General features: G+C 42.3%; 1 protein-coding gene across 1 annotated transcript in view; it reads left to right on the forward strand.

Moving 5' to 3' along the window:
• The window catches only part of LOC118358451 (autism susceptibility gene 2 protein), a 498,631-nt gene that overhangs the window by 277,975 nt on the left and 195,603 nt on the right, over positions 1-25,053 (forward strand).

Here is a 25,053-nt window from a genome sequence, read left to right on the forward strand (position 1 = left end):
ATGGCTTTGAGTCCAAATTCAATTTTGAGATCCATCCTTATTTCTTCCCTAGGCTACGAGGTATGGCAGCCAGTCCTGGCCTGATACCGCATGGCATATGTGAGGTATAGCACAGGCATTGAATAGATGGAACTAATGGCCCTAAAAAGGTTTTAGTTCTTGCGACATTGTTTTCATGAATTAATTAACTATAGAATTTGGTTGATTGCAGAATATGCCAACATATATGTTATTGTTGGCTTAGAAATGTGACCCAGTCCTGGTTGTAAAGCTAATAGTAAACTAGCTAGAGCCTTCTCAATAACATAACCCATCTTTTTCACTCCCTGTCTACACTATCCACACGCTATTTGAGAGAACACATCATGATTCATATTTATATTGCTAATTAGTCTATGTACATTATTAATTTCACAAAAATATCCCTCCAAGAGGATCTAATTAAGGGAGGAAATTAGTCAAAGCTAATAACGGTCATAGTTGAAAAAGCATTTTTAAACATCACCCAAATGTCTTCTTCCCTCATTTGCCAGTCCGATGCAGTTCATAACTACTTGGTGAACAAACACATTCGTTAGAATTCATATTATCTCAGAATCAAGTTGACTCTAGAAATAGTGTGTGTGATTAATTATTAGCTTGAATACAATTAGCATTCATTAGCTAAATGTGCTATATGAAATAATTAAATGCCTAATGAAATGCTTTGTTGAATTTAATGAGGGGTGGTTAGATTTCCAATAAATGTATAATTCAGTGTGACTTTTCCCATCATACAGTGGGGCAAAAAAGTATTTAGTCAGCCACCAATTGTGCATGTTCTCCCACTTAAAAAGATGAGAGGCCTGTAATTTTCATCATAGGTACACTTCAACTATGACAGACAAAATGAGAAAAAAAATGCAGAAAATCACATTGTAGGATTTTTTATGAATCTATTTGCAAATTATGGTGGAAAATAAGTATTTGGTCAATAACAAAAGTTTATCTCAATACTTTGTCATTGCCAACAAAGGGTATATAACAGAGGTCAAACGTTTTCTGTAAGTCTTCACAAGGTTTTCACACACTGTTGCTGGTATTTTGGCCCATTCCTTCATGCAGATCTCCTCTAGAGCAGTGATGTTTTGGGGCTTTTGCTGGGCAACACGGACTTTCAACTCCCTCCAAAGATGTTCTATGGGGTTGAGATCTGGAGACTGGCTAGGCCACTCCAGGACTTTGAAATGCTTCTTACGAAGCCACTCCTTCGTTGCCCGGGCGGTGTGTTTGGGATCATTGTCATGCTGAAAGACCCAGCCACGTTATCATCTTCAATGCCCTTGCTGATGGAAGGAGGTTTTCACTCAAAATCTCATGATACATGGCCCCATTCATTCTTTCCGTTACACGGATCAGTCGTCCTGGTCCCTTTGCAGAAAAACAGCCCCAGAGCATGATGTTTCCACCCCCATGCTTCACAGTAGGTATGGTGTTCTTTGGATGCAACACAGCATTCTTTGTCCTCCAAACATGACGAGTTGAGTTTTTACCAAAAAGTTATATTTTGGTTTCATCTGACCATATGACATTCTCCCAATCTTCTTCTGGATCATCCAAATGCTCTCTCGCAAACTTCAGATGGGCCTGGACATGTACTGGCTTAAGCGGGGAGACACGTCTGGCACTGCAGGATTTGAGTCCCTGGCGGTGTAGTGTGTTACTGATGGTAGGCTTTGTTACTTTGGTCCCAGCTCTCTGCAGGTCATTCATTAGGTCCCCCCCGTGTGGTTCTGGGATTTTTGCTCACCGTTCTTGTGATCATTTTGACCCCACGGGGTGAGATCTTGCGTGGAGCCCCAGATCGAGGGAGATTATCAGTGGTCTTGTATGTCTTCCATTTCCTAATAATTGCTCCCACAGTTGATTTATTCAAACCAAGCTGCTTACCTATTGCAGATTCAGTCTTCCCAGCCTGCTGCAGGTCTACAATTTTGTTTCTGGTGTCCTTTGACAGCTCTTTGGTCTTGGCCATAGTGGAGTTTGGAGTGTGACTGTTTGAGGTTGTGGACAGGTGTCTTTTATACTGATAACAAGTTCAAACAGGTGCCATTAATACAGGTAACGAGTGGAGGACAGAGGAGCCTCTTAAAGAATAAGTTACAGGTCTTTGAGAGCCAGAAATCTTGCTTGTTTGTTGGTGACCAAATATTTATTTTCCACCATAATTTGCAAATAAATTCAGTAAAAATCCTACAATGTGATTTTCTGGATTTTTTTTCTTCTAATTTTGTCTGTCATATTTGAAGTGTACCTATGATGAAAATTACAGGCCTCTCTCATCTTTTTAAGTGGGAGAACTTGCACAATTGGTGGCTGACTAAATACTTTTTTGCCCCACTGTATGTACAGTTCTGTATCGATAGTGTTTGTTCCAATGTCCATACTAGCAAACCACTTAAAGTGAAGCATGCATTCTAAGTAGTATGCGACTCTGGACAGTCTTGGTTGAGGTGTGGTTAATACATAGACTGTCCCATCGTAGTGTCTAGTGTCTACAGATTATTACAGCGTTATTACAGTGACGGCACCCTATTTCCTATTTATTGTATTTAGTCAAAATTAGTGCACTAATAAGGAAGGGGGTCCCATTTGGGATTCACCCTATGACTGTGTTCAGTCAAAAGTAATGCACTATATAGGGTTTAGGGTGTTATTTGGGACATACTCCATGACTGTGTTCAGTCTGTCTCCTCCACAGCAGCACACAGTGTGTTTAATTGGCTTCTCAATCTGGTAGCAGAGCCATTACCAAATCCAACACAGACCATTAGGCCGCATGAGCTTAATTGCCCATTAATTGGATAATTAGTCCTTCCTTTTGTTTTTTTTCCTCATTCCCTCTTTCTGTCTCTCTTTTCCTTTTTTTCTGACATATTCGTACATTTGCTATATCCCTCATTCTTCTTTCATTCCTTTTTCAAAATTCTCTTTATGTATCTATCTTTTTCTTTCTGCTTCACTCTTGCTTGGAGGATGTAGGCATCCCATGACTGTAACCTGCAGCTGAGAGTGAGTGCTCTGCCCTGCTCTGTGTGGGTGGAACACTGGTACAGTAGTACAAGGCCGAGTGGTTTGATGTAGCCCCAAGTCTGCTCTCTCCTACCATGCTGTCATGTTGACCCACAGAACACACTGTGTGTGGCTGGAGCAGCACAGGAATCAGGGAGACTCTGTGTCATGCATACATAGTTAAATAGCCTACACATCTCAAGTGCATTAGGTGCCATTTTATGAGAAAAAAAGTTATCTTTCTTTTTATCCTCTGATTCTGCCTTCCATTATTCTCCCGGAGAGTATGCATCTCAGGATATTCACATTGCTACCATTAGACTCAGGCAGCCGTCATCTGATGGATTTGTAATATAAAGTATAAAGAACATGTTTGGCACATTTGATAGCTATTTGAGATCTCTCCTCTAACGAAGCAGCCATATCATCCCTGGCTAGGATACAAGAAGAGATGTTAGAAGCAAAATAATGGAAATTAAATACAGTGCATTCAGAAAGTATTCATAACCCTTGAATTATTCCACAATTTGATGTGTTACAGCCAGAATTCAAAATTAATTAAATAGATTTTCTCACTCATCTGCACATAATACCCCATAGTGAAAACATGTTTGTTTTTTATTCATACATTTCTAATTTACATAAGTATTCACACCCCTGAGTCAATACCTTTAATATATAATAATAATAATAATAATATATGCCATTTAGCTGACGCTTTTATCCAAAGCGACTTACAGTCATGTGTGCATACATTCTACGTATGGGTGGTCCCGGGAATCGAACCCACTATCCTGGCGTTACAAGCGCCATGCTCTACCAGCTGAGCCACAGAAGGACCATGACCTTTGGCAGTGAGTCATTAGGTCTGTAAGAGCTTTGCACACCTGGATTGTACAATATTTGCACATTATTCTTTTTAAAATTCTTCAAGTTCTGGTCAAGTTGGTTGTCGATCATTGCTAGACAGCCATTTTATTTTTTTATTCTGTTTCTTTTTATCCCCAAACACTCCCTAGTCTTTGCCACTGACAAGCATACCCATAACATGATGCAACCACCGCAATACTTTATTATGAAGAGTGGTACTCAGTGATATGTTTTGGGCAAATCCAACACAATTCTCTGTATTCAGGACATAAAGTTAATTTCTTTGCCATATTTTTTGCAGTTTTACTTTAGTGCCTTATTGCAAACAGGATGCATGTTTTGGAATATTTTTTATTCTGTACAGGCTTCCTTCTTTTCACTCTGTCATTTAGGTTAGTATTGTGGAGTAACTACAATGTTGTTGATCCATTTTCAGTTTTCTCCTATCACAGCCATTAAACTCTGTAACTGTTTTAAAGTCACCATTGGCTTCATTGTGAAATCCCTGAGCGGTTTCCTTCCTCTCCGGCAAATGAGTTAGGAAGGACGCCTCTATCATTGTAGTGACTGGGTGTATTGATACACCATCCAACGTGTAATTAACCCCCTAGAATTAATCTAAATTACACAACAAAAAAATCACCATCAAAATCCATCAGTTTAAACTAGATATCTCTGTTTTTTTGCATTGGATGCGTCTCAATCCACCACATCCACCAAACAGGATGCACTTCTGCATCTGCGGTGAAAGATGGCAGAGCTCGAGCGGCGTTTGTCAGACCACGAGACATCCCGAAAATCGGTATTCTCACGAAAACGTCTGTAGCATCATATTATGATCAGTCTATGGAAAGGGGAAACACTCCCGAATATGATAGAGGTCCTAAAATTCAAAATTAAACAGCCAAATAATCCATAGTATGACCATCTTAAAACAATTGCATACTGTATGTCAGCTTAGCTCCCCACGAGGTAGTCATTCAAAAATCATGTTAAACACTATTATTGCACACAGAGTGAGTCCATGCAACTTATTATGTGACTTGTTAATTAAGCAAATATTTACTCCTGAACTTATTTAGGCCATAACAAAAGGGTTGAATACTTTTCTACTCAAGACATTTCAGCTTTTGATTTTTTATTCATTTGTAACAATTTATAGAACCAGAACACTTGACAATTATATCAGTATCCTAAGAAGGTTTTTATAAGTGCAGATGGTACTGTAGACACATGGAACTCAGAGAGAAATGTAGAGATTATCAGTCAAACAATACAAGATATAAGGAGGAAATAGTTATTTACAAAGTGACTGTTGGATGTGAGGGTTAAAGATTAATCAACTTGATTATTCAGTTATTTTGGACCCTGTTTCCAACCCTAGTGTGTTACAGCATATAAAGGTAGCGTTGTGCTGCTGGCTGAGCTTATCCTATACTAACCTGAAGCAGTGTTAGTTTCTCCCTGTAAGTCCTTCCTGTCTGCCTGCTGAGCCTTTTAATGATTACATGGGTGAATCCTCAAGGCTTCAGTTCCAGGAAAACCAGTCTGTCTGTTTGCCTGTAAAAAAAAAAAATACTATTTGCATCGGTTCTTTCTCTAGCTAGTGTTAATAGTGACTATAAAATGTGATCATTCCATAGTGTTAAACTACTCAATATAAATGTGGATCTGTTTTTGTTTTGTTTATTTGCTATTCATTGCGTCCGATTACCATTCTAAAGGGGGAGTGTTTCTCGCTGGGCGCCGAGGGAATATGAGATTAAAAGGCAACGAGGAAAACATCTGTGTCTCCACTTTGATCTGCATTACAATTCTTTACCTCTGGCATCCAAATAGACAGAGGAACACCTATAAAAACTAACAGCGTTGGGCTGCATAGGGCTAGCAGCAAACGGAGGTAGGGAGGGTTACCATAGAAACACATACCTCCCTCACATAGGTTTATGTGCTGTATCCTATCACATGCTATTAGGAATTATCATAAATCTCCCCGCAGCGAGACGGTGGTTAAGGTGCGCCTGGGCGTAGAATGACAATGTGTTGATCTCAATATATCTTGGCAAGAGAGACAAGAGGCATCCATGCCGTTCAAATCAAGAGAAAATGGCACCAGTATTAGCATGAGATGAAATAAAATGGGGGATGAAAACGCCTTTAGTATGTCTTATTTCTTGAGCGGTTGGCAGGGTAGATATTTAAACATTAACAAGGAATGGGCTTTAATGCTGCAATGCCCATATTGTAGCATTTATGATGCAAATCATTTGGTTCTGCTTTGTGATTATGAATATACATAAATCAAAACATTGCTATGAATATTGGCCCATAACTAGGTCTATACGAAACTAGGGCTGTCAAATAATTAATTTAGCTAATGGCATTAGTTACATTTTTCAGTTTGCTTAAATTTGGCCCAATTGAAAGATTTTTCCATTTAAAAAGCAATGAATGCATTGAGTTACAGGCATACTTTGATTGAAAGGGACTGAAACACAAAATGATCAGAATATATTAATAAACAACACAAAAGTCACTAACATAGCTACAGCTATTAATGTTCGCTTTGTTTCAGTAGGCCTACTCTTTCTTATCAATGTTTCAGTAGGCCTACTCCTTATTATCACTGTTTCACGTGTCCTACTCCTTCTTATCAATGTTTCAGTAGTCCTACTCCTTCTTATCAATGTTTCAGTAGTCCTACTCCTTCTTATCAATGTTTCAGTAGTCCTACTCCTTCTTATCAATGTTTCAGTAGGCCTACTCCTTCTTATCAATGTTTCAGTAGTCCTACTCCTTCTTATCAATGTTTCAGTAGTCCTACTCCTTCTTATCAATGTTTCAGTAGTCCTACTCCTTCTTATCAATGTTTCAGTAGTCATACTCCTTCTTATCAATGTTTCAGTAGTCCTACTCATTTTTATCAATGTTTCAGTAGGCCTACTCTTTCTTATCAATGTTTCAGTAGGCCTACTCCTTCATCACGGTTTCAGTAGGTCCTACTCCTTCTTATCGATGTTTCAGTAGGCCTACTCTTTCTTATTAATGTTTCAGTAGGCCTACTTCTTTTTATCAATGTTTCAGTAGTCCTACTCTTTCTTATCAATATTTCAGTAGGCCTACTCCTCCTTATCAATATTTCAGTAGGCCTACTCCTTCTTATCAATGTTTCAGTAGGCCTACTCCTCCTTATCAATGTTTCAGTAGGCCTACTCCTCCTTATCAATATTTCAGTAGGCCTACTCCTCCTTATCAATGTTTCAGTAGGCCTACTCCTCCTTATCAATGTTTCAGTAGGCCTACTTCTTTTTATCAATGTTTCAGTAGTCCTACTCTTTCTTATCAATATTTCAGTAGGCCTACTCCTCCTTATCAATATTTCAGTAGGCCTACTCCTCCTTATCAATGTTTCAGTAGGCCTACTCCTCCTTATCAATGTTTCAGTAGGCCTACTTCTTTTTATCAATGTTTCAGTAGTCCTACTCCTCCTTATCAATATTTCAGTAGGCCTACTCCTCCTTATCAATGTTTCAGTAGGCCTACTCCTCCTTATCAATGTCTCAGTAGGCCTACTGAAGTTTACACTTGTGCACAGCACACACACACTCTCTTTTACACACACACACACACACACACACACACACACACACACACACACACACACACACACACACACACACACACACAGCTATAAGTAATATCAAAGCTTCAGGCATACTACATCTTTATTGCATTTGTACTTTTATTTAACTAGGCAAGTCAGTTCAGAACAAATTCTTATTTACAATGATGGCCTACCGGGGAACAGTGGGTTAACTGCCTTGTTCAGGGGCAGAATGACAGAGTTTTTCCTTGGCAGCTCAAGGACCTTTGGTTTACTAGTCCAACGCTCTAACCACTAGGCCACTAGGCTACCTGCCGCCCCAGTGGTGTGAGTGTGACTACAGGAAAAAAGAACTGGCACTATGTATACAAAGAACAAAGAGCTTTTAAACGTGTCCAACAATGTTATGAAAACACTGTAACCATCTGTACTGTTCAGATAATTTTACACTCATATGGCTCTACACTCTCCCTCCCACACCTTGTCTCTCTCACTATTGGCTATGATATTGATTACTACATTGTTGAGAAAGAGCAAGCAAGACAGGCATTTCACTGTACTAAAAACTTAAACATGAAACACACATCCTCTCACACACACACACACACACACACACACACACACACACACACACACACACACACACACACACACACACACACACACACACACACACACACACACACACACACACACACACACACACACACACACACACACACAATAATAAACACCCGACTCTTGCATATGCAGCCTACCTTTGAAGCATCTCTTTGAAGAGCCTATTCCTCTTCGGTTCACTTATCCGCGGCATGTCAAAAAAAACAGCTCTGGCAATATTGGGCATAACTTTGACATGATTTTAGCTAGAGGCACACCCTCGTTAGCTATGTAAAGGCGAAAGCATTGATTGCAGCTGTGTTCCGTGTTCTGTTCTGCCCTTAAAAGGTTTGGTGCGGGAACACGTGTGCTTAAAAGGTTCCGTGCAGGTAAAGAAATGGAGACGAGATTCACGCCGTCAAACTTTCTTACACCGATAAACATGTCACTCGTCAACTTTCACAGCCTATTTGATTGATTTCCATCTCATAATTGTGTTCCCTTCATTGGCGGCATGGTGTAACCATAAAAAGCTGCCATGGTGAATATGGAATTGAGTTAGAGAGAGCACACAGCGGTAGGCACAATTTCCACAAATGACAAATTTCTCTCGCTCTCAAACACTAGACCTTTCACTGGTTCTCTCGTCAGACGGTCACGGCGAGAGAGAGGAGAGCATTATCCGATCTGTTTGAACAGCCCCCATCAACATGACTGGTGGGCGTTACAGATATCCAGTGACCTTTTCCGCACGGCTCCTCCGATATTAACGCAATCTCCCTGCCTTATTACCATGGGGACATTTCATACAGTATTCGTTTTTTTCCATTCCAATCGCTCTATCGCTCTCCATGCTCCTGAGCTTATAACTCTGTCTCCCGTGGGGCCTGGCCTCCATAATCACATCAGTTCACGGCCCTCTTATTTGAGCAGAATTGTTTAATTGGTATGTGTTCTACATAACTGTTTGAGTATTAGACTCACAAATGAAGGTGAGAACCTCTGTGCTTGTAATCGACTGAAAGAAATGGATTTGTGCTCAGCGGCTCTTCTGGGAGAAGGTTTTATGGTTCTCTGAAGAAATGAAGGTTGATAATAGTTTTTTTTCTTCTCTTCCTTTCCATCCTTCCTTTTCTTCCTTCTCTATTCCCCTCTCTCTCTCTCTCCCATTCCCTCTCCATTCATATCTTTATTGATATTCAACCAGATGCAAGGCCATGGCAGGTTAAAGGTGATGTGTCTGGGTACTTTGACAAAGCACACGTAGCAGTGCACCTGGCATACTAACTAAGTGAATGTTGTTAGGGTTGTGTTGCCAGGCAGGTTCAAAAAGAGCTAAGGCCTCGTAAATATCCATTTTGTTCCCAGTCAAATGTAATCATACCTCAGGAAGGAAATCTGTCAAAAGAAATCTGATTTGTCTATGTGCGATCACACAGAAGGTGTGAGGCATGTGCCCCCATTGTGTTAGCCAAAGACTAGCACTCAAGCACAAACTTGTCTTATGATTGATCCTCATAGGCTCTGTGTGGTTCTTAAATACAGTCGATGGCTGAATAAGAATTACATATACACAGAATGAATCATACCTTGATTACAAATTACGTCATAAAGGAAAACGTCCCTAGCGGGCGGAACCGATATGACAGCTGGTTACACAAAAGAAAAGGGACTGGGTTTGAGTGAAAGAGCGGGAAGACTAAGGAACAAAGGGAGAAGCGATGTCTCTATCGTAAATACAGTATCTTATGCATTCTAAATTACCGCCCATTTGGAAAAGGAAAATGCAATAAATATTTACTCTGAGCTGCGCTTCGGTAGGTTGGTGGTAGATGGAAGGCCGTGTTGCCCAACCAAGTCTTTTGTCCTTTGAAGAATGTCTCTGGTGGTAAATTTACATTTCATCTCTTCACCAATAATTTTATATTCAAACATTTAAATTGAACAACAATTCCATGTGAATCCGATAACTTCAATGTGCAGACTTTCCACTGTAGAGTTTATGACATCCTATCATTGATGAGAATGTCTCAGATGACAACCGAACAGACATCCTATTCATTAAGTACCACTGCATATGTTCAATTGGTCGGATTACCAGAATATAGTTAATTTCCCCCCACCTTCTGATATTCCCTGATGTTCCCAGAATCTCAATGTTAACCAAGGGATTTACAAATGTCACATCAGTATGATTCCATATGTGTTATTTCATATAGTTTTGATGTCTTCACTATTATTCTACAATGTAGAAAATAGTAAAAATAAAGAAAAACCCTTGAATGAGTAGGTGTGTCCAAGCTTTGACTGGTACTGTAGGTCCTGGATGGCAGGAAGCTTGGCCCTAGTGATGTATTGGGCCGTACGCACTACACTCTGTAGCGCCTTACGGTCGGTCGGATGCCGAGCAGTTGCCATACTAGGCGGTGATGCAACCTGTCAGGATGCTCTCGATGGTGCAGCTGTAGAACTTTTTGAGGATCTGGGGACCCATGCCAAATCTTTTCAGTCTCCTGAGGGAGAAAAGCTGTTGTTGTACCCTCTTCATAACTGTCTTGGTGTGATTGGACCATGATAGTTTGTTGGTGATGTGGACACCAAGGAACTTCAAACTCCGGACCTGCTCCACTACAGCCCCATTGATGTAAATTGGGGCCTGTTTGGCCCTCCTTTTCCTGTAGTCCTCAATCATCTCCTTTGTCTTGCTCACATTGAGGGAGAGGTTGTTGTCACACCGCACTGCCAGGTCTCTGACCTCCCTATAGGCTGTCTCATCATTGTCGGTGATCAGGCCGACCACTGTTGTGTCGTCAGCAAACTTAATGATGGTGTTGGAGTCATGCTTGGCCTCGCAGTCATGGGTGAACGGGGAGTACAGGAGGGGACTAAGCATGCACCCCGGTGTTGAGGATCAGTGTGGCAGATATGCTGTTGCCTACCCTTACCACCTGGGGGCGGCCCGTCAGGAAGTCCAGGATCCAGTTACAGAGGGAGGTGTTTAGTCCCAGGGTCCTTAGCTTAGTGATGAGCTTTGAGGGCACTATGGTGTTGAACGCTGATCAGCATTCTCACATATGTGTTCCTTTTGTCCAAGTGGGAAAGGGCAGTGTGGAGTGTGATTGATTGAGATTGCATCATCTCTGGATCTGTTGGGGCGGTATGTGAATTGATGTGGGTCTAAGGTTTCCAGGATGATGGTGTTGATATTGGCCATGACAAGCCTTTCAAAGCATTTTTTATTGAACCTTTATTGAACTAGGCAAGTCAGTTAAGAACAAATTCTTATTTACAATGATGACCTACCCAGGAATGCGGGTTAACTGGGGTTAACTGCCTTGTTTGGGGGCAGAACAACAGGTTTTTACCTTGTCAGTTCGAGGATTCGATTCAGCAACCTTTCGGGTACTAGCCCAACGCTCTAACCACTAGGCTACCTGCAGCCCCGTATTCCATATCTGTACATATTCCAGTCTATACTAGCAAAACAATCCTGTAGCGTAGCATCCGCGTCATCTGACCATTTATGTATTAAGAGTGTCACTGTTACTTCCTGCTTTCGTTTTTGCTTGTAATATTAGATCGAGTATAGATGTGTAGAGGAATTATACACCCATATGCATGTTTATTGATACAGTATCGCATCAACAGTCACATACAACAGAGAATGAACATATTCTGTCTACTGCATCAACCTCTATATACAGAACATTCACACCTGACATGTTTTAAATAGTTGAGGGCCTTGCAGCAGATTGGTCACTGCTTGTGCTGTATGCATGTCACCAACCCCCCCCCAACCAAACCATCCCGCCCACCATCAACCCATCCCCTCTCACTTAAGTGACCATACATTTTTCATACTTGCTAGTAAAGTCAGATGTGGTGGTGTTTACAAATGAGGATGCCGAACTGTGATCGTTCAGCCCTGTGAGCCCTCATGCCTGTAAGCCTAGCCGACTAGTCGTTGGCTGCTGAGTTGATTATGGGATGCCATCAGATAGGGGGGCAAAGGCTCCATTCTAAGTGGGTGGAGTGCGACAGTGATTGCTGTCTGTCACAATGAATTGTTCTCCCTACTGAGGTGTTCGTTGTTTTCAGAATAGCAAAGGATGCAGATTCCATGTTGAAAGAGAGAGAGAGTGGAGTTGTCACAATCAGATTGCGGGTTTGTTTACTTTTAGGCACCGCTGCTTGCCGCTGCATGTGTGAGGTTGTGCTTTTTCTCTGTCAGAGGTGTTATTACACATTTACGCAAGGTGATACTTGTTTGTGTTAAGAAATGTTTAGCTGCAGAAATGAATACATAATGAATACAAAATACCTAAATGTGGAATCTGGCCTTTTTTATACCAGTTTAGAACTAAATTATTCATAGAAACGTTCTTAAAGGCCCAGTGCAGTCCAAAAACGTGAGTTTCCTGTGTTTTATATACACTACCGTTCAAAAGTATGGGGTCAGAAATGTACTTGTTTTTGAAAGAAAAGCATATTTGTCCATTAAAATAACATCAAATTCATCACAAATACAGTGTAGATTTTGTGAATGTTGTAAATGACTATTCTAGCTGGAAACAGCAGATTTTTCATGAAATATCTACATAGGCGTACAGAGACCCATTATCAGCAACCACCAGAGTATCTGGAGCATCAGCATTTGTGGATTCGATTACAGGCTCAAAATGGCCAGAAACAAAGACCTTTCTTCTGAAACTCGTCAGTCTATTCTAGTTCTGAGAAATTACGGCTATTCCATGTGAGAAATTGCCAAGAAACTGAAGATCTCGTACAACGCTATATACTACTCCCTTCACAGAAAAGCGCAAACAGGCTCTAACCAGAACAGAAAGAGAACTGGGAGGCCCCGGTGCACAACTTAGCAATAGGACAAGTACATTAGAGTGTCTAGTTTGAGAAACAGACGCCTCACAAGTCATCAACTGGCAGCTTCATTAAATCGTACCCGCAAAACACCAGTCTCAACATCAACAGTTAAGAGGGATGCTGGCCTTCTAGGCAGAGTTCTTCTGTCCAATGTCTGTGTTCTTTTGCCCATCTTAATCTTTTATTTTTATTTGCCAGTCTGAGATATGGCATTTTCTTTGCAACTCTCTGCCTAGAAGGCCAGCATGCGAGAGTCACCTCTTCACTGCTGAGTCCTAGACAGGTTAACAGGATTGATCATCCTCACCATTACATTACATTACATTACATTACATTTAAGTCATTTAGCAGACGCTCTTATCCAGAGCGACTTACAAATTGGTGCATTCACCTTATGACATCCAGTGGAACAGCCACTTTACAATAGTGCATCTAAATCTTTTAGGGGGGTGAGAAGGATTACTTTATCCTATCCTAGGTATTCCTTAAAGAGGTGGGGTTTCAGGTGTCTCCGGAAGGTGGTGATTGACTCCGCTGTCCTGGCTTCGTGAGGGAGTGTGTTCCACCATTGGGGAGCCAGAGCAGCGAACAGTTTTGACTGGGCTGAGCGGGAACTGTACTTCCTCAGTGGTAGGGAGGCGAGCAGGCCAGAGGTGGATGAACGCAGTGCCCTTGTTTGGGTGTAGGGCCTGATCAGAGCCTGGAGGTACTGAGGTGCCGTTCCCCTCACAGCTCCGTAGGCAAGCACCATGGTCTTGTAGCGGATGCGAGCTTCAACTGGAAGCCTGTGGAGAGAGCGGAGGAGCGGGGTGACGTGAGAGAACTTGGGAAGGTTGAACACCAGACGGGCTGCGGCGTTCTGGATGAGTTGTAGGGTTTAATGGCACAGGCAGGGAGCCCAGCCAACAGCGAGTTGCAGTAATCCAGACGGGAGATGACAAGTGCCTGGATTAGGACCTGCGCCGCTTCCTGTGTGAGGCAGGGTCGTACTCTGCGGATGTTGTAGAGCATGAACCTACAGGAACGGGCCACCGCCTTGATGTTAGTTGAGAACGACAGGGTGTTGTCCAGGATCACGCCAAGGTTCTTAGCGCTCTGGGAGGAGGACACAATGGAGTTGTCAACCGTGATGGCGAGATCATGGAACGGGCAGTCCTTCCCGGGAGGAAGAGCAGCTCCGTCTTGCCGAGGTTCAGCTTGAGGTGGTGATCCGTCATCCACACTGATATGTCTGCCAGACATGCAGAGATGCGATTCGCCACCTGGTCATCAGAAAGGGGAAAGGAGAAGATTAATTGTGTGTCGTCTGCATAGCAATGATAGGAGAGACCATGTGAGGTTATGACAGAGCCAAGTGACTTGGTGTATAGCGAGAATAGGAGAGGGCCTAGAACAGAGCCCTGGGGGACACCAGTGGTGAGAGCGCGTGGTGAGGAGACAGATTCTCGCCACGCCACCTGGTAGGAGCGACCTGTCAGGTAGGACGCAATCCAAGCGTGGGCCGCGCCGGAGATGCCCAACTCGGAGAGGGTGGAGAGGAGGAACTCACCACAGTTCAGCTCACTCCTATCAGGGCTTCCACTAGCAGAACCCCCTCCGCAACAGCCAGTGAAAGTGCAGGGCGACAAATTCAAAACAACAAAAATCTCATCATTAAAATTCCTCAAGCATACAAGTATTTTACACCATTTTAAAGATACAATTCTCGTTAATCCAGCCACTGATTTCAAAAAGGATTTACAGCGAAAGCACCACAAAGATTATGTTAGGTCACCACCAAGTCACAGAAAAACACAGCCATTTTTCCAGCCAAAGAGAGGAGTCACAAAAAAGCAGAAATAGAGATGCAATTAATTGTTTGATAAAGTACATATTTATATTTAAAAAATCTGAGTTTACATTGGCGGGTTACGTTCAGTAATTCCAAAACATGCGGTGATTGTGCAGAGAGCCACATCAATTTACAGAAATACTCATAATAAACATTGATAAAGATACGACTATTATACATGGAACTTTAGATAAACTTCTCCTTAATGCAACCGCTGTGTCAGATTTTTTATCAACTTTACGGAGCAAGCAAACCATGCAATAATCTGAGTACAGCCTTTAGACAACAAAGCAGCCAAAAAGATACCCGCCATATTGGGTAGTCAACATTACTCAGAAATAGCATTCACTTACCTTGGATGATCTTCATCAGAATGCACTCCCAGGAATCCCAGTTCCACCATAAATTTTTGATTTGTTCGATAATGTCCATCGATTATTTCCAAATCGTGCTGAACGTCGGACGAAAAGTTAAAAAAGTTCTGTTACAGCCCGTAGAAACATGCCAGCCTACGTATGAAATCAATATTTAGGATGTTTTCAACATAAAACCTAATTAATGTTCCAACCGGACAATTCCTTTGTTTGTACAAATGAAGTGGAACGTAGCTACCTTTCACGTGAGCGCGCCAGACCGAGGCTGTGGCACTCTGTCAGACCACTCAGTCAATGAGCTCTTATGAGCTCCTCCTTTAGAGTAGAATCCTCAAAACAGGTCTAAATACTGTTGACATCTAGTGGAAGCCTTGGGAAGTCCAACATAACTAATATCACCCTGTATCTTCAATGGGAGCTGAGTTGAAAAACTACCAACCTCAGATTTCCCACTTACTGGTTGGAATTTCTCTCAGGTTTTTGCCTGCCTTTTGAGTTCTGTTATACTCACATACATCATTCAAACAGTTTTAGAAACTTCAGAGTGTTTTCCATCTTCAATACTAATAGTAATATGCATATATTAGCATCTGGGACAGAGTAGGAGGCAGTTCACTCTGGGCACACTATTAATCCAAAAGTGAAAATGCTGCCCCCTGTCCCCAAAAGGTTAAAAGGCCTGCTTGATGAATCAAATCAAATCAAATTGTATTTATCACATGCGGTGAAATGGTTACTTGCAAGCCCTTAACCAACAATGCAGTTTTCAGAAAAACAAGTGTTAAGAAAGTATTTACTAAAATAAACTGGACAAAATATATAAAGAAAGAAAAAAACTAAAAGAAAAAAACAGAAAGAACAAATAATTAAAAAGCAGCAATAAAATAACAGTAACGAGGCTATGTACAGGTGGTACCGATACAGAGTCAATGTGTGGGGGCACAGGTTAGTTGAAGTAATATGTACATGTAGATAGAGGTAAAATGCAAATACTCCGGGTCGCCATTTGATTAGCTGTTCAGGAGTCTTATGGCTTGGCGGTAGAAGTTGTTAATAAGTATTTTGGACCTAGACTTGGCACTCCGGTATTGCTTGCCGTGTGGTAGCAGAGAGAACAGTCTATGACTCGGGTGGCAAGACCATTTTTAGGGCTTTCCTCTGACACCGTCTGGTATAGAGATCCTGGATGGCAGGAAACTTGGCTGTAGAACTTTTTGAGGATCTGTGCCATATCTTTTCAGTCTCCTGAGGGGGAATAGGTGAATGCAGCTAACATGGCGCCTCCTAGACCTTTATTTATTGTAAGCATGTTACGCATTTTCTGTTCTATTATCCATTTGGACAGAACAGAATGTTTTATGACATTGTTGATAACAAGTCAAAGGTACCATAGCTTGATACACAGAGTGAAGAGAGTACTAGAACAGGATCCAGTGTAGGCTACCATTAGATGGAACATCAAAGTGGAAGTTTTTGCTCTCTCCATAGATCCAGAGTGCTCCTTGTGTTAAAGTTGATTTGTTAGGAGGAAAGAGGTGGTCAAAGGCCTGAAATGACCACTCAAAGACAGGAGCTCTCTCTCAGAGAGAAGATAACAGCTCTCATTCTTCTCTTCCTGTATGTAGCTTAGTACTGATGGATACGGCCCTGTCTCTGACTGGCGGATCACTACTATTATAGTGCTCTTACTGAACCCCTCCGCCCGACCCCCACTCAACTCTGGTCTGTGAATGAATGATGCGTCCTGGGTATTAGTATTCTGGGGCCAGATGGATCGTTGCTGGATCTGGGTGAGGATTAGCCTGCCTTTGAACATTTTAGCTGATCTGGTTAACACCTGTTTTTATTGACATCTGAACAGAACAGCATCTCATCTCCCATACCCCCCAGTCTATCTCTCTCTCTGTCTCTCTCAACCTCTCTGGTTTCAAAGGATATTCTCCTTAATCTCCTCTCTCTTCTACCAGTAGACTTTTAACCTTTTTTTAACGAGACTGCAGCCCATGGTAAAGAACAAGCTACAACAGTAAAGCATCACTATTCTAGGTTAAATGCTATGCTATCATCTATAGATTCACCCAGAAGATAGTGCTTTTGTTATCATGATAGGTTGACAAAACACACATTTGTGTCTAAAATTAAATCATATTACACCCTACTTAGTTTTCTCAGTTACTCAGTTTGACCGTCTAACTTTAACCAGTGGACTAGATGATCCATAGGAACATTAGAATGGTTTCCCATATTGAAACACAGACATGAGGTATAGCTAAACGACAATAAGACGCCCACATTTTGTGCACATTCTTGCCTCACGCAGTTTAAATACTCTGTAATTTGGTTGAGAATGAGAGTTGGAAACAGACTCTGCTTAAATTATTCAGCATGTCTATTAGACCTAATATTATCACTAGGATAGCTCTATGTGCCCCATGCAGCTACTGTCTATAAAAACAGTGTACTGTATACTGTTGATAAAGCCTCAGGGAGGGAGTGTAGTAGCCTAGCCTACCTATTGGTAGTGTAGTAGCTGGATTAACACAGCGGAAGTCCGAGCAGTCTCGTATCACCACAGCTTAAAAGGGTCTGTCTGGGCCAATGGTGGAACGTTGAAGTATGTCTCTGGGATTTCTCTAAATCATGAGGTATGGATCGGATCATCTTAAGCATTTGTCCTCAGCTCATATCAATGGTTCCATCTAGCCCAGATTCCAGAGCATAGGCTCACATGACCATATTAACCCTAGGATTTTACCAAGCCCTGTATCCTGTTGCTAAAATGGGCAGGAATGAACTTTAATTCACTTTGCCCCCCACCCACAGAGTATTTTCCTTCAACATGACCCTAGATTTATATATGTTCTGTTCATATCTACGAGTTCTATAAGCTCCTTGTTTTGTCTGCGATATGGCTGCCATAACAACAGCTTAATGGTCATTGGGACATGCATGTAGGAAGTGATGGTTGAGTTTTTAGAGACATTTGTTGCCACTGATGTGTCAGAGCATCTTAACTGTTTGAGGGAAATGTAAAAGTAGAAAACTATGACAGTATAGCGAACTATATGTATTCAGTTGCATCTATACACATTATAGACTGAATTATTCTCAGTCTCACCAGTTTTGTTGTTGTTGTCCAGACAGAGCAGAGCTGAGTAAGCCTAATTGTTTGCATCTAAAGCATTAGAATGAGTTCTGAAAGAGGATAAATTAATGTCTGCCTTCATTAGGACAAAGGGCGGAGGGCCAGGCGCTGGAAGACGCTGCTTGCTGACAGGCCCAGTAGCGATTCATTGTCCCTGATTTTAAGTGTCATAGATTTCCACAGTTCCTCGTTAAAGACCGCACACGGCAACGCACTTCTCTCTCACGCAGTAACTCGTTATCTCCTCGCCACTGTAAAACGCTGTAGTTAGCATTCAACAACTGTAACCGATCTGTCGTTCCTCCTCTCTACGCCCTAATTGCTAGGCTATTGTGCAGTAGACTTTTAAGTGGGTCTTTTTTTCGGTACTGGTACATGTGGATACACATTTGCTGTTTGTGTGTATCTGTCTGAATTTGTTAGGGTTAGCTTAGGTTGAGGATGTGGTTCACCTCAGTTTAGAATATCATGCACACTCTAGTGTTGACATGTTATTTATTCTATGTATGGGAATTAATTATAAATGGTAATTTAGCAGTGTCTATAGCGACTGTAATATGCAGTATATGGCCATTGTGGAAATCAAACCCGGAACCCTGCTATTCATATCACCATGCTTTATCGAGCCCACTTTACAACTGTAAAGGTTTCTTTAGGTTTCTGCCACAGTGACAGGCTGTCAGAAGTGGTGGTCCTGTTATGAAAGGTACTGAGAGATTTCCACAGCTCTCCACCGTCTTTCATATCCACAGTCTCTCCACTGTCTTTCATTTCCACAGTCTCTCTACCGTCTTTCATTTCCACAGTCTCTCATTTCCTCAGTCTCTCCACTGTCTTTCATTTCCACAGTCTCTCATTTCCTCAGTCTCTCCACCGTCTTTCATTTCCACAGTCTCTGCACCGTCTTTCATTTCCACAGTCTCTCCACCGTCTTTTATTTCCAAAGTCTCTCCACCCTCTTTCATTTCCACAGTCTCTCCACCCTCTTTAATTTCAACATTCTCTCCACTGTCTTTCATTTCCACAGTCTCTCCACCGTCTTTCATTTCCACAGTCTCTCCACCGTCTTTCATTTCCACAGTCTCTCCACCGTCTTTCATTTCCACAGTCTCTCCACCATCTTTCATTTCCACAGTCTCTCCACCGTCTTTCATTTCCACAGTCTCTCCACCGTCTTTCATTTCCACAATCTCTCCACCGTCTTTCATTTCAACATTCTCTCCACTGTCTTTCATTTCCACAGTCTCTCCACTGTCTCTCATTTCCACAGTCTCTCCACCGTCTTTCATTTCCACAGTTCTCCGTCTTTCATTTCCACAGTCTCCACTGTCTTTCATTTCCACAGTCTCTCCACCGTCTTTCATTTCAACATTCTCTCCACTGTCTTTTATTTCCACAGTCTCTCATTTCCTCCGTCTCTCCACCGTCTTTCATTTCCACAGTCTCTCCACCGTCTTTCATTACCAGTCTCTGCACCGTCTTTCATTTCCACAGTCTCTCCACCGTATTTTATTTCCACATTCTCTCCACCATCTTTCATTACCAGTCTCTGCACCTTCTTTTATTTCCACAGTCTCTCCACCGTATTTCATTTCCACAGTCTCATCACCGTCTTTCATTTCCACACTCTCTCCCGTCTTTCATTTCCACAGTCTCTCCACCTTCTTTCATTACCAGTCTCTGCACCGTCTTTCATTTCCACAGTCTCTCCACCGTCTTTCGTTTCCACAGTCTCTCCACCGTCTTTCGTTTCCACAGTCTCTCCACCGTCTTTCATTTTCACAGTCTCTCCACCGTCTTTCATTTCCACAGTCTCTCCACCTTCTTGCATTACCAGTCTCTGCACCGTCTTTCATTTCCACAGTCTCTCCACCGTCTTTCAGTTCCACAGTCTCAACCGTCTTTCATTTCCACAGTCTCTCCACCGTCTATCGTTTCCACAGTCTCTCCACCGTCTTTCGTTTCCACAGTCTCTCCACCGTCTTTCATTTCCACTGTTCTCCGTCTTTCATTTCCACAGTCTCGTCACCATCTTTCATTTCCACAGTCTCGCAGCCGTCTTTCTTTTCCACAGTCTCTCCACCGTCTTTCATTTCCACAGTCTCTCCACTGTCTTTTATTTCCACAGTCTCTCCACCGTCTTTCATTTCCACATTCTCGCAGCCGTCTTTCTTTTCCACAGTCTCTCCACCGTCTTTCATTTCCACAGTCTCTCCACCGTCTTTCGTTTCCACAGTCTCTCCACCGTCTTTCATTTCCACATTCTCTCCACCGTCTTTCATTTCCACAGTCTCTCCACCGTCTTTCATTTCCACATTCTCTCCACCGTCTTTCATTTCCATGTTCTCTCCGCCGTCTTTTATATCCACAGTCTCTCCATCTTTCATTTCCACAGTCTCTCCACAGTCTCCCATTACCAGTCTCTGCACCGTCTTTCATTTCCACACTCTCTCCTCCGTCTTTCATTTCCACATTCTCTCCACCGTCTTTCATTTCCACCGTCTCTCCACCGTCTTTCATTTCCACCGTCTTTCATTTCCACAGTCTCTCCACCGTCTTTCATTTCCACATTCTCTCCACTGTCTTTCATTTACACTGTCTTTCATTTCCATACTCTCCACCATCTTTCATTTCCACAGTCTCTCCACCGTCTTTCATTTCCACCGTCTTTCATTTCCATATTCTCCACCGTCTTTCATTTCCACCGTCTTTCATTTCCACAGTCTCTCCACCGTCTTTCATTTCCATACTCTCCACCGTCTTTCATTTCCATACTCTCCACCATCTTTCATTTCCACTGTCTTTAATTTCCACACTCCCTCCATTTTTTATTTCCACAGTCTTTCCACTGTATTTCCTTTCCACAGCTCTCCAACATCTTTCCTAGCAGAGCTCTACAACTGAGACATATACTTTGCTTTTGGTGGGCTCATTCTGGATGGCACACGGTGTATTTCCAATGTAATGGTGAATGGTGTATTGGAGGCCCATTCGCCGGGCTTACAATTACTATAATTACAAATTTCAATATGACCTATGCCTGTGATGGTGAATACATGGAGGGTACACTTATTAAAGGAGTCCTCCTACGTGCTCCTCTTCCTGTCAGCCATGTGTGATTTCTCTTGAGATGCTTGGTGGTGGTGCTTCCCACTCTACCACATTCAATACAACCTGTAATTGGAGATGTATAGCCACTGGTAGACACATACTACTGATTCACAATAGTATACAGTATATGGTTTAAACACACTCTAGGTTTATTCATTTAGCGTTTCCAGCATTTACAGTGTAGTGCCACTTCCTTTGTAAGCTTAAAGCTAGAATCCTTAATAGCTACATCCATTTTGAACTTCTAAATGAATGATATTTACTCATTGATTCTTGAAGAATATAACTTATAAATGCCTCATCAGAACCCAAAATAAAAGCTTTACTCCAATGTTTGTGAACAAAGTAAATGTAAACAAACACAGTATATTCTCAAAACATGGTTAAAACTATGATTTTTATATCATGGATGGTTAGTCCTTGCGTTCTTAGCTCCCTCTATGAATTTGAGAGTGGCTACATTTATCCAGGGCCATCCCACAGCTTTTATCAAAACAGAGGGGTGGCCGCTTTGTTATTGTTTCAATTAAGGATTTCAGCTTTAAGTAGTAAATGCTGTGTAGCTCCACCCTTGTCCTGACCCCTGTACTCGAGCACTGACCAATCACAACAAACCTTTTGAATAATTTGTCAGAGTCAACTGATGCTCTGGCTCCAATAGGGCTGTCATCTATTCCTGGAATCTCTCACAGGCTGGAGCCAAAGCCATTGAACTGGGTTAATTTCTGCTCAATTTAATCTATTCTGTTGATGCAGCGGACCGTTATTCTAAGGTGACCAGTAAGAGGATACAGCCTGCCTCTGAAGGCGAGTGCAGTCAGTAGGGGTAACGGTCATCAAATTAGCAGTGGGACACAGGGCCAAGTCTTGGTCTAGCTTCCTCTGTGGTCTGGTCCATCACAAAGGTGTTATTCACTAGGTGTCTCATCCTTATCTGTCTGTCTGCTGCTGCAGCAGCATCCCCACTTGTCATCTAGGGATTAAGGCCCTATGTGGTTTCACTCAACTAAAGGAGGCCAGAGGGGACAAACAAAACCAAATGGCTAACTTGTCTGTCGTTTCTTATCTTGGTTTCGCGAGCTAGCAGGTCAGAGGCAGGATGACTGAATGATTGAAGGGTTCTGGCTTGGTGGTGGTAAACTGAAGTGTAGGTTGCTTTGCAAGCCTAACTCTGTCTGTCATCAGGGCAGGTCTCTGCTCAGGCGAGGCAGCCCATGCTACTAATAGGTTGGTCTGTGGCTTTGCTCACCCTCACTAATTTTCACATTAGCAACCCATATCTCTCTTTGTGTGTTTTTCACAAATGGCACATATGTTGTTCTCCAGTAGCACTATGGCTCACCATAAGTGAAACGGCCTGCTGTTACATTCAGGGATTTTAACTTAAACTCTGCACCTTCTTTCTTCCCCGCATTCTGCTACAGTTAACACCATTTTCTGCAAAAAACCTCAACCACACAAAGGCTGTAACAGCTAGGCAGCAGGCCTACGCCAAAGAGCTAACAGCTCGGCAGCAGGCCACGTTAAAGAGCTTACAGCTAGGCAGCAGGCCTACGTTAAAGAGCTAACAGCTAGGCAGCAGTCCTACACTAAAGAGCTAACAGCTAGGCAGCAGGCCTACGTTAAAGGGCTAACAGCTAGGCAGCAGACCTACGTTAAAGAGCTAACAGCTCGGCAGCAGATCTATGTTAAAGAGCTAACAGCTAGATAGCAGACCTACGTTAGCTAGGCTAACAGCTAGGCAGCAGATCTACGTTAAAGAGCTAACAGCTAGATAGCAGACCTACGTTAAAGAGCTTACAGCTAGATAGCAGGCCTACGCTAAAGAGCTAACAGCTAGGCAGCAGATCTACGTTAAAGAGCTAACAGCTAGATAGCAGACCTACGTTAAAGAGCTAACAGCTAGGCAGCAGGCCTACGCTATAAAGAGCTAACAGCTAGGCAGCAGATCTACGTTAAAGAGCTAACAGCTAGATAGCAGACCTACGTTAAAGAGCTTACAGCTAGGCAGCAGGCCTACGTTAAAGAGCTAACAGCTAGGCAGCAGATCTACGTTAAAGAGCTTACAGCTAGGCAGCAGGCCTACGTTAAAGAGCTAACAGCTAGGCAGCAGATCTACGTTAAAGGGCTAACAGCTAGATAGCAGACCTACGTTAAAGAGCTTACAGCTAGGCAGCAGGCCTACGGTAAAGAGCTAACAGCTAGGCAGCAGATCTACGTTAAAGAGCTAACAGCTAGATAGCAGACCTACGTTAAAGAGCTTACAGCTAGATAGCAGACCTATGTTAAAGAGCTTACAGCTAGGCAGCGGGTCTACGTTAAAGAGCTAACAGCTAGGCAGCAGGCCTACGCTAAAGAGCTAACAGCTAAATAGCAGACCTACGTTAAAGAGCTTACAGCTAGGCAGCAGGCCTACATTAAAGAGCTAACAGCTAGGCAGCAGGCCTACGTTAAAGAGCCTGCTTGCTGGCCAGTCTCTATACTAGGGTATTTAGCACGTCTTTCAGGTCTGCTAGACTTTCTGTTTTTTTAAACAGAGGAAACACTAAAACAAGGATTTGGTCAAATACTTAGGACAGGTTTTGTCATGTATGACATTCTAGAGTCACCGGATACATTTTGCACTGAATGGCAAACTTGTTTAACCACTGTCTCTCTCGTATTAAAATTCCACATGCTTCTTTCCAATTAAAAGCCCACCTGGCTTTCATTCATGGCATCTGGGTATGTTAGAGTTGTGTGCTGTTTTGGCTGTTGTTATTATAGTCTAAATACAGTATCACTGTCAGCTGACGCAATGAGGACACAACAAAGGCCTTCTTTCAGCATAATAACAAAATTGTGTGCTTAAGTCATTTTCACGCTTATCTCGCGTCTAATGTCGCCTGCAACATCAACAAGCTCTATCTGCTTCCTCCAAACTTTCTAAATTGGATATACTGTGGCTCCCCGGCAAATCTGCCCCAAAATGTCTGTGATGGATTTTACAGATAGGGAGAAGATATTGGCATGAGAGCAAAGAGGACCTTATAAGAAATGTGAACAAAGGATCATTGATTCTCTTCAGAAGTGTAAAGGAAGAAAAGAGGGAGGAAGAGGGTTTTTATGAGACCTTTAAAGACAAATTTTAATTTGGGTAATGTGAGGAACACAGTCATCCATTGAACCAGGGTGTCTTATGACTGGCTCGACGCTTATCGCTCTTTAGCCTTGTGTTTCCTCGGTCTGCAGTTTGGGTTCAGGGATAAGGCAGAGTGCAGAGACAGAGAGGTATTTTTCAAAGCTCCTGCACTTACTGCTTAGTTCATGAACTTCACTTCTTTCTTTTTTCCTCTCCTTCCTTAGCTAGTTTGCTCCAAGCACAACCTTATTAGTATCTCCCAGACAGGAGCAAGAAAGCCTGCAGCTTCTGTTTACAGGCTATTCAATCACTTTAAGTGCTGGTGGCAGACTGATTTTCTTGGAAACACATTGGCTACAATCCCCCCTGACTCTTCACATACATGTTATTTATCATATGAAATTGTGGAACTGTCTGGCTGGCCAGTTTTACTAGGTTTTCCTAAGAGGCGGAATGTGGGGTAGG

This window comes from Oncorhynchus keta, chromosome 25, assembly GCF_023373465.1.
Source record: "Oncorhynchus keta strain PuntledgeMale-10-30-2019 chromosome 25, Oket_V2, whole genome shotgun sequence".
NCBI classification, from domain to species: domain Eukaryota; kingdom Metazoa; phylum Chordata; class Actinopteri; order Salmoniformes; family Salmonidae; genus Oncorhynchus; species Oncorhynchus keta.